A 7,330-nucleotide genomic window follows, 5' to 3' on the forward strand; every position below is an offset into this window, starting at 1 on the left:
CATCCTACCTTGGTTAGAAACTTCATTAGAAGATTTCGATATATTTTCTTCAAAATATTTTAGTGCATTTTTCTTAAATATATCAACCAAATTATACATGGCTGGCAACTTAACTATTAAAAAAAATAACTGAAAAACTAAATTTATAGTTTGTTTTCAAAAAACTCTGATCAATTATTTATAAGCAATTAAAAAAAAGCAGATATAAAATTTTATTTAACTTATTAATTTTTCCTCAGTTTTATGCTAAACTTAATCCTATAAAAGGCACAATATATGTTAAATTAAATTAATAGTAAGCTTTTGTATCTTGATAATTTTTTGATCAGGATTTTAGGTATGTAAACAATAATTTTGTTCATCTATAAACATTCCTTTTTAAGAATTACATCAATCTTGTGACAAATAGGTGTCTTAAAATCATATATCTTAAAAAATCGTTGTACTATAAAAACTAAATATATAACTGTCCAGTTAGTTAAAAAAAATTCTATCAATGGTGTTGTCGATTTATAATATATTAATATCATTATTTAAAAATGCTTATAAATGTGTATTTACTTTGGAAACATCTTGAACTTTTGGCACTACTACGACAACTAATCTATGTTTAATATTTTAGCCAAAATTTTAATGAACTAAAATTGCAATTCTTCTGGCTACTTAGAATTATCTAAAGATGATATTATTTAATTTGTATCATTTCAACAAAGCAACATGACTAGATTTAATAAGAAAAAAGCATTGTTACATTTTTGTTTAAAACTAAAAATAAAACAACAATAAAACAAACTCTTTTGAATATAGACTATATAATTTACTATAATTAAATTGAAGATTGAATAAAAAATATTTGTGGCCCTACTGACTGTAATTTAGATTTTTTTAAAACTTCACAAGTTGTCATTCTTTGAACGCGAGAAAACAGAACCTAGCCTTACAGCAAACTAGCCTGAGTCAGCCAGTTTTAATGATTACTTAAAATATTGATGTGCTAAAACTTGAATGAAACACTAAAAGTAACAAAAGAATAACAGTAGTACTTAAAGATATAGTTTTTAAATTAGTGTTTGATTTTCAAAAAAGGTCACCTAGCCTGAGCTATGCTTTATGACAACAAAGCAACCCTGTAACAAGCAAAAATTGCTTTTTACCACTTTAAAAAATTGAATTTATTTTTACATAACAAACAAAAGTTTAGACTTAATTGGTCTTTTAGTGAGTTTTAGTTTCTTGTTTATATAAAATTTTCAGCCATTAATTTTTTTTTCTATATCTAATAGTTAAAGGAGCTTTTGTAAAATTTGAAATATTTAGAGTAAAAAACCTAAGAAAAGGTTGCAAAAAAATTTTAGATGTTTTCCAAAAAAAAAACCTTTATATACACATCTATATTAATTGTATTACAAAACAGTTCATACCACTTTCAAGATGAAATAGCTTCACTGAATTTTAGTAGTTAACTAAAAATTTGTGTTTGAATAAATTACTTAGAATTTACAAGTACAATTTTAAATTTTTATTATTAATTTAAGTTTTTAATCCGTGCTGCATAAGTTTTTTTGGTAAAACTAGTCCGACGAAAAGAGAAGTTTTACAAAATCTGATTGAAATATGACAAGGTAAAAACATTTATAATTCTCAACTATAGATTTGAAGCAGTAAATAAATGATGACTTCAATAACTTTATTTCAACTATGCAAAACTTGGCACAATGAACATTTTAACAATTTTAGAAAATAGATATTTATACAAGTTGATTTTTAATTAAGTAAAAGTGTATTCGAATTATTCCACTGAAAACTGATCTTAACTTATAAATGGTCAATGATAATAAAGTTATAAAAATGCAAAGAAAAACATAAGTAGTTTTTTTATTAGTTAAATACACTACATACACAAAAAAATTCAAAAAATAAACATAGCTACAAAAACTATAGTTAGTTATATTTATTTGCTTTGAAATTTTGAATATTATAAAACTTGTTGAGATTTAATACTATGACAATATTATTATTAAAATGTATACTAACAATTTCATTTTAAAATTTTTTAAAGTAAATTTTAATTTTCATAATAAAAACAGAGTTTAAAGCACGGTGAAAAGTGATTGATACATCTCTAGATTGATCATAGGTTTTTATCATTAATTGCTTTTAAAATTTAAACAAAAATTCATAAAAACTATTTTAAAGCATTATACAAGTAAAAACTTTGTATTGTAATTTAAAGAGACAGTGTTTATAAAATACTAAAAACTCACAGTAAATAAAAAAGTATTAATTCAAACAAAAAAAATATTTCATTTGTGAAATTGTTCAATATATTTTCGCAAAGGTAATTATTTTTTACTTAAACATACTAGAGCTAACAAAATCTATCATATTAATCATAAAATAAACAAATAAATTCATTGAAATTTTCCTATTTTAAAAACTGTCGCCACTGGAGGTAGTATCATCTGATTCTTAATCGTTATTGGCTGAAATTTCATCCAATTATCCACCAACTTCATTGGTCGAAACTCCATCAATCTCATTCAACACAAACCAGTCAATGTGATTGGTTGAAATACAGATGTTGATAGGAATTGACACTTGGTGGCAGTATTGTCTTGTTGCTTGGCTACCTGTGAAGAGTTAATGTAAAATGGGCGTTTGAATACAATAATTTATGTACAGTATAACTGTAAGAAATGAACGATAAAACTTGGTGACTTTAACGAAACAGTTAAATATTTAGATTACGTTGACCACTAATTATGATATGTGAACTATAAATCAAAATCTAACGAAACTCAAACTCAAAAGCTTTGAACTGAAACATTTTTGGCAATTTTTAAAACATAATCATTAAACGTGATTGAATCCAGAAAAAGTGCGGCCTGTTAAGGGGTAAATGAGGACCAGCTTAGGTGGTTTTATCAAAATAAAAACAATTTCTGAATACAGTAGTACTACATGAATTTACAACCAGCATCTATAGTTATATATATTGCAACATTAAGTTTAAATATTTATAAAACCTACTCTTTGATCTCATGGGATTTCCAGAATGTAAGAGATGATCTGATGCAAATTGACATCTTCCGGCTTCTTAGAAATAATTCCCTGTTTAGTAAAAATATAAACTTATTATAAAAACAAGTTAACAATACTCTACCACGTAATTCTTATTAAAACTTTTATTCAAATATGAGCTTGTACTTTTTAGCTTAAAAAATAAAAATTTTTGTACATCATTGCTAGCATGTATGTTAAAAGTATTAATTATGTTCACACAGCAGATAAGCATAAATACACATACTTACACACGTATTGCATATACATTGGGGAGCTATAAAAAGGTGTTATTTTTTTAGTTTTTAGCTGTATTTTTTTATATTCATGAATTATCATAAGAGCACCTTGGGCAAAGTGATTCGAATAAACTCTTAGAGAGACTTGGCTTGGTTTTTTCTGAAAACACCCCGATGTAAACTGTATGGGACTATAAAAATTCGAATTTAAAGTTGAAGTTGCTTAAGATGTGGCAATTATCACAAAGAAACATTTTAGGGAATTTAATTTGATTTGAAGAAAGTTTCACAGATGCACTTATGTTTTTTTTTAAAAAACTTAAAGCTAACAAAAAATAAGAAATTACAGTAAGTTAAAATAAAAGCTTCTGTGAAACTTTCTTTAAGTATTTTTAAATTCTGCACAATGAATTTTTGTTATAACTACCACATGTGAAACTAATTTAGACTTGAAACTTCAAAACTATATTTTTAAGTTCTATACTTTTATGCTAAGGTTGTTTTCAAAAAATAAGCCAAGCTATAAGTCTATTCAAATCAATTCAAACTTTGCCACAGATGGTCTTACGATATTCAATGTATACAAAAATGTAGAGCTGAAAACTCAACAAACCTGATTACTTTTTAACAAGCATATGGAATATATGTATTTTAAATACGTGTGGCTTTCATTTGTTTTAAATCTGCCACACACAAAATTTATTTAAGATTGTGGGTAAAGTGTATTGCCACAACTGACCTTGTTTTCAAAGCTGCTATAAAGACAACTACTTTGCAAATTTAATAATTTTAGCTGTTTGACTTAATTTGTAAATTATAATTTAAGACAATCGAAGTGTAAGAGGTAAAGAAATTATAGCTCCTAGATTTAAAAAAATCATTTAGCCAAAATTCTAAAATACTTTTTTTTGATTGTAATTACATTGAAAACTTACAAAAACAAGCAAACAAATTACTTGTTAGTCTAGCCAACTTTAAATCAAATGTATAAAATTTACAACAAGTTACACTTAAACATGTTTAAAACAAATAAACTAGCTTCATAAAGAAATAAGAAACAGCATTTCTGGGTGTTTTCTGATGTATTCCTCCTTTTGTAGTCTCTGCCATATCTATAAAGTTTTAATGTTAAAGTTTACTTTAACTGTACTTAAAAGTACTTTAAATTACTCAAATGTAAATAAAACATCATTGAAAATAATTTTTGTTCTTAAGAATAAAATTGTTTGTTAAATGTAAAAGAAAACTGCAAAATTTATGGTAATGCTTTTGCTTAAGCATAAACACCTAAAAAGTTAAACTTTTAGTGTGGTAAACAGAAAAAGTTAAATATTTATTCTACCAAAAATTACTTAAAAATCTTTTATCACTTTTAACTTAAATAAGTCTGCAATAAAAATGAATATTAATTTACTAATGGTTGTTATAAATTGTACAATGCAAATAGTTAACAATCAAAGTGCAACAAAAGCTTTAAAAAGTTAGACTGTGGGTTTTTTATCATCAACCCTCTGTTTAACTATCTATATTCAGGCCAATGTTACTTCATTGCACAATTGACTACTAAGTTTTCTAACAAACAGCTATGTTTGAGAATTTCAGGTATTGTTTCACCAATCAAACTTATTTCGAATACTTTTTAACCAGTCAAAAATTTCTATAACTTCTTAAGGCTATTTGAGGTCTAACTGTTTTATTTAAAAATTTAATTACCAATTACTGGTAAATTATATACTATTTTTAACTAATTTAACTTATTACTATTTTTGTTCTTCTTACTATCACTGTTAATCCTTACCGTTAGTTGGTAACTATTTTTCTTTATATTATTAAAGTTGTTTCTTTATTTCCTTTATGTTTTTTAGTATCACTGTTACCCCTTACCCTTATATGGTGGTTACTTTATAAATAATATTTTTTATTCTTGTGGAAAATTGTCACTTATGCAAAATTGACCCTTGGTGAAAAATTGTGCAATTGTAAATTTCGTGCAAAAGTGACCCATCATCAGGCACATATGTTTTTTGCTAAAAATTCCCTTAGTGCAAAAGTGACTTTTTGTGTATATTTGACCTTTATTCAAAATTTTCATTGTGCATATTTGACTCATACCACACCTTATGAAAACATATAGAGATTATTTTTTATTAGCAATTTTTAGAAAACTAAAACAGCTAAAATACATATTTTCCTTGTTTTTTGTGCTAATGAAATCAACTTTCAAAATAAAAATTGTATGATCATAAAATGCCATACTGTTGTATTAAGAAAACATAATAATGTAAGCATTTTATGACTGATATTTCCAAAAATCTAGAAAACTATTTAAGGTCATACCAGCCATAAGGGGGTAAACATTGCTTATTACAGGTGAATCTTATAATGAAGACTTTTATCTTAGCTATCAAACATTTTAGATAAAAAAAAAACACTTTTTAGGTATAAGCAATCAAAGTTTGTGAGCTCAATACGTTGCTTATAAAACAAGTTATCAAAAAAAAGTTAAAAAAATATTCTTCTTTATTTTTACTTATCTTCTTCACATTTTTACAGATAGTTCATTACTAACATTTGAATCTTATTAAAGCAAAAACTGTTTAAATTTGAAAAAATTAAAACATTTTTTAACATAATTTAAACTGTTTTTGATTTTTCTATTTAAGACAATTATTTTTAAATTCTATATAACTGGCTTGTGACAATGTTAATTTTAAAACTTAACAGGTTCTAAATAAAAGCCAATCAATGTTAGTTTTTGTAAAAAACTATTGGACCTTTCGCTTACATTACAATTTTTCCAATATTAAAACTACTCTTACAAATAATTTCTATTAATTTAAAAAATTAGATTGTATAAGTTAAAAGTACTTACAAAATCACACCCTCGAAATCTAAATAACAATTATTATTTGCAATTTTGGTTATCCCTTTCAAGTGTAACATATTGAAATCTCAAACTTTGATTAGTTGCACTTAAGTTAATTGTAAAACAGCTTAAAAGGAAATTAAATTTTACTTAAAAAACCAACAAAAAATCAAGCTTTATAAAAATACTTTACCCTTCTATAACTTAAAAATGGACTAATTTCAACAGTAGCATCTTGCAATGACAACTTATGTTATCTCAGTAAATAGGCTTAACAATATTTATTCAAAATTAGTTAATTAGTAAAATACAAGTAATGTAAAAAAAATTCTTGGTAGTTTAAAAAAAAATTGCAAATTAAGGTCTAAAATTTTAACCAAAATAATAAATAAAAATGCTAAAATATAAAACTTATTAAAAGCTCTCGTAATTACGTTTAACAGTGCAATTACAATTTATCTTAACAATTAGTACAGTTATTTAAGAAACCAGTTTAAAGCATTGTAAAAAATGTAAACAAATTAAGAGAAAATTAATTAAATTTTCACTTAAACTAAAAAAAATTTACTCGGAATGTAGTCAGTTTAACTTGTTGATCATCAGATTAAGCTCCCAAATTGTATTTATTTGGCTGCTAATCAAGGGGCCTCCTTGCCTCCAAATTTAAGTGTTTTATAAGTGCTGCAATTTAGTTTACTATTATGACGTGATAATACTACTAGAGCTAACATTCAAACTTTTCCAGAACTGGTTTAGTTTTCAAAAATGTCTTTATGTAAATTAAGTTAGTTTAAAATTATTTCAAAATAATGTTATTTAAAATTTGACTTAAAGATGTTTATCTAAACTTATAAAGTTTCTTTGATACTTGACTTAACTCTTAAGTTTTTTATAAAATGAATGTATAACAGATCTTTTATACTTGATTTTTATTTCAACTGTATCATAAAAGTTTCTAATTAAAACACTTTTTGTTTAAGATGAGATGCATGACAATTACTTTTATAAATTGAATAAGTTTGACAGTCTCAACAAAACAAGTTTTATAAATGGACATGACATCAAAAAAACAAGTTGCATTAATTATTTTAAAGAAAATAGAAGTTTGTAAAATAGTAACGAAAAATGTGCCTAAATCTTTAATGCAGTTTAGCACAAGCAGGTT

At 24.7% G+C, this 7,330-nt stretch overlaps 1 long non-coding RNA gene across 1 annotated transcript; it reads right to left on the reverse strand.

Moving 5' to 3' along the window:
* Window positions 1-2,090: 2,090 nt before the first annotated feature.
* LOC145847986 (uncharacterized) lies at window positions 2,091-6,848 on the reverse strand. The gene is made up of 4 exons (XR_014371646.1): window positions 6,734-6,848; window positions 4,339-4,411; window positions 3,027-3,111; window positions 2,091-2,626 (listed from the first exon to the last, which is right to left on the reverse strand). It is a non-coding gene; the product is annotated as an uncharacterized LOC145847986 (long non-coding RNA).
* Window positions 6,849-7,330: the final 482 nt, after the last annotated feature.

The sequence above is a fragment of the Thalia democratica genome, chromosome 1, assembly GCF_965202585.1.
Source record: "Thalia democratica chromosome 1, ktThaDemo2.hap1.1, whole genome shotgun sequence".
NCBI lineage: Eukaryota > Metazoa > Chordata > Thaliacea > Salpida > Salpidae > Thalia > Thalia democratica.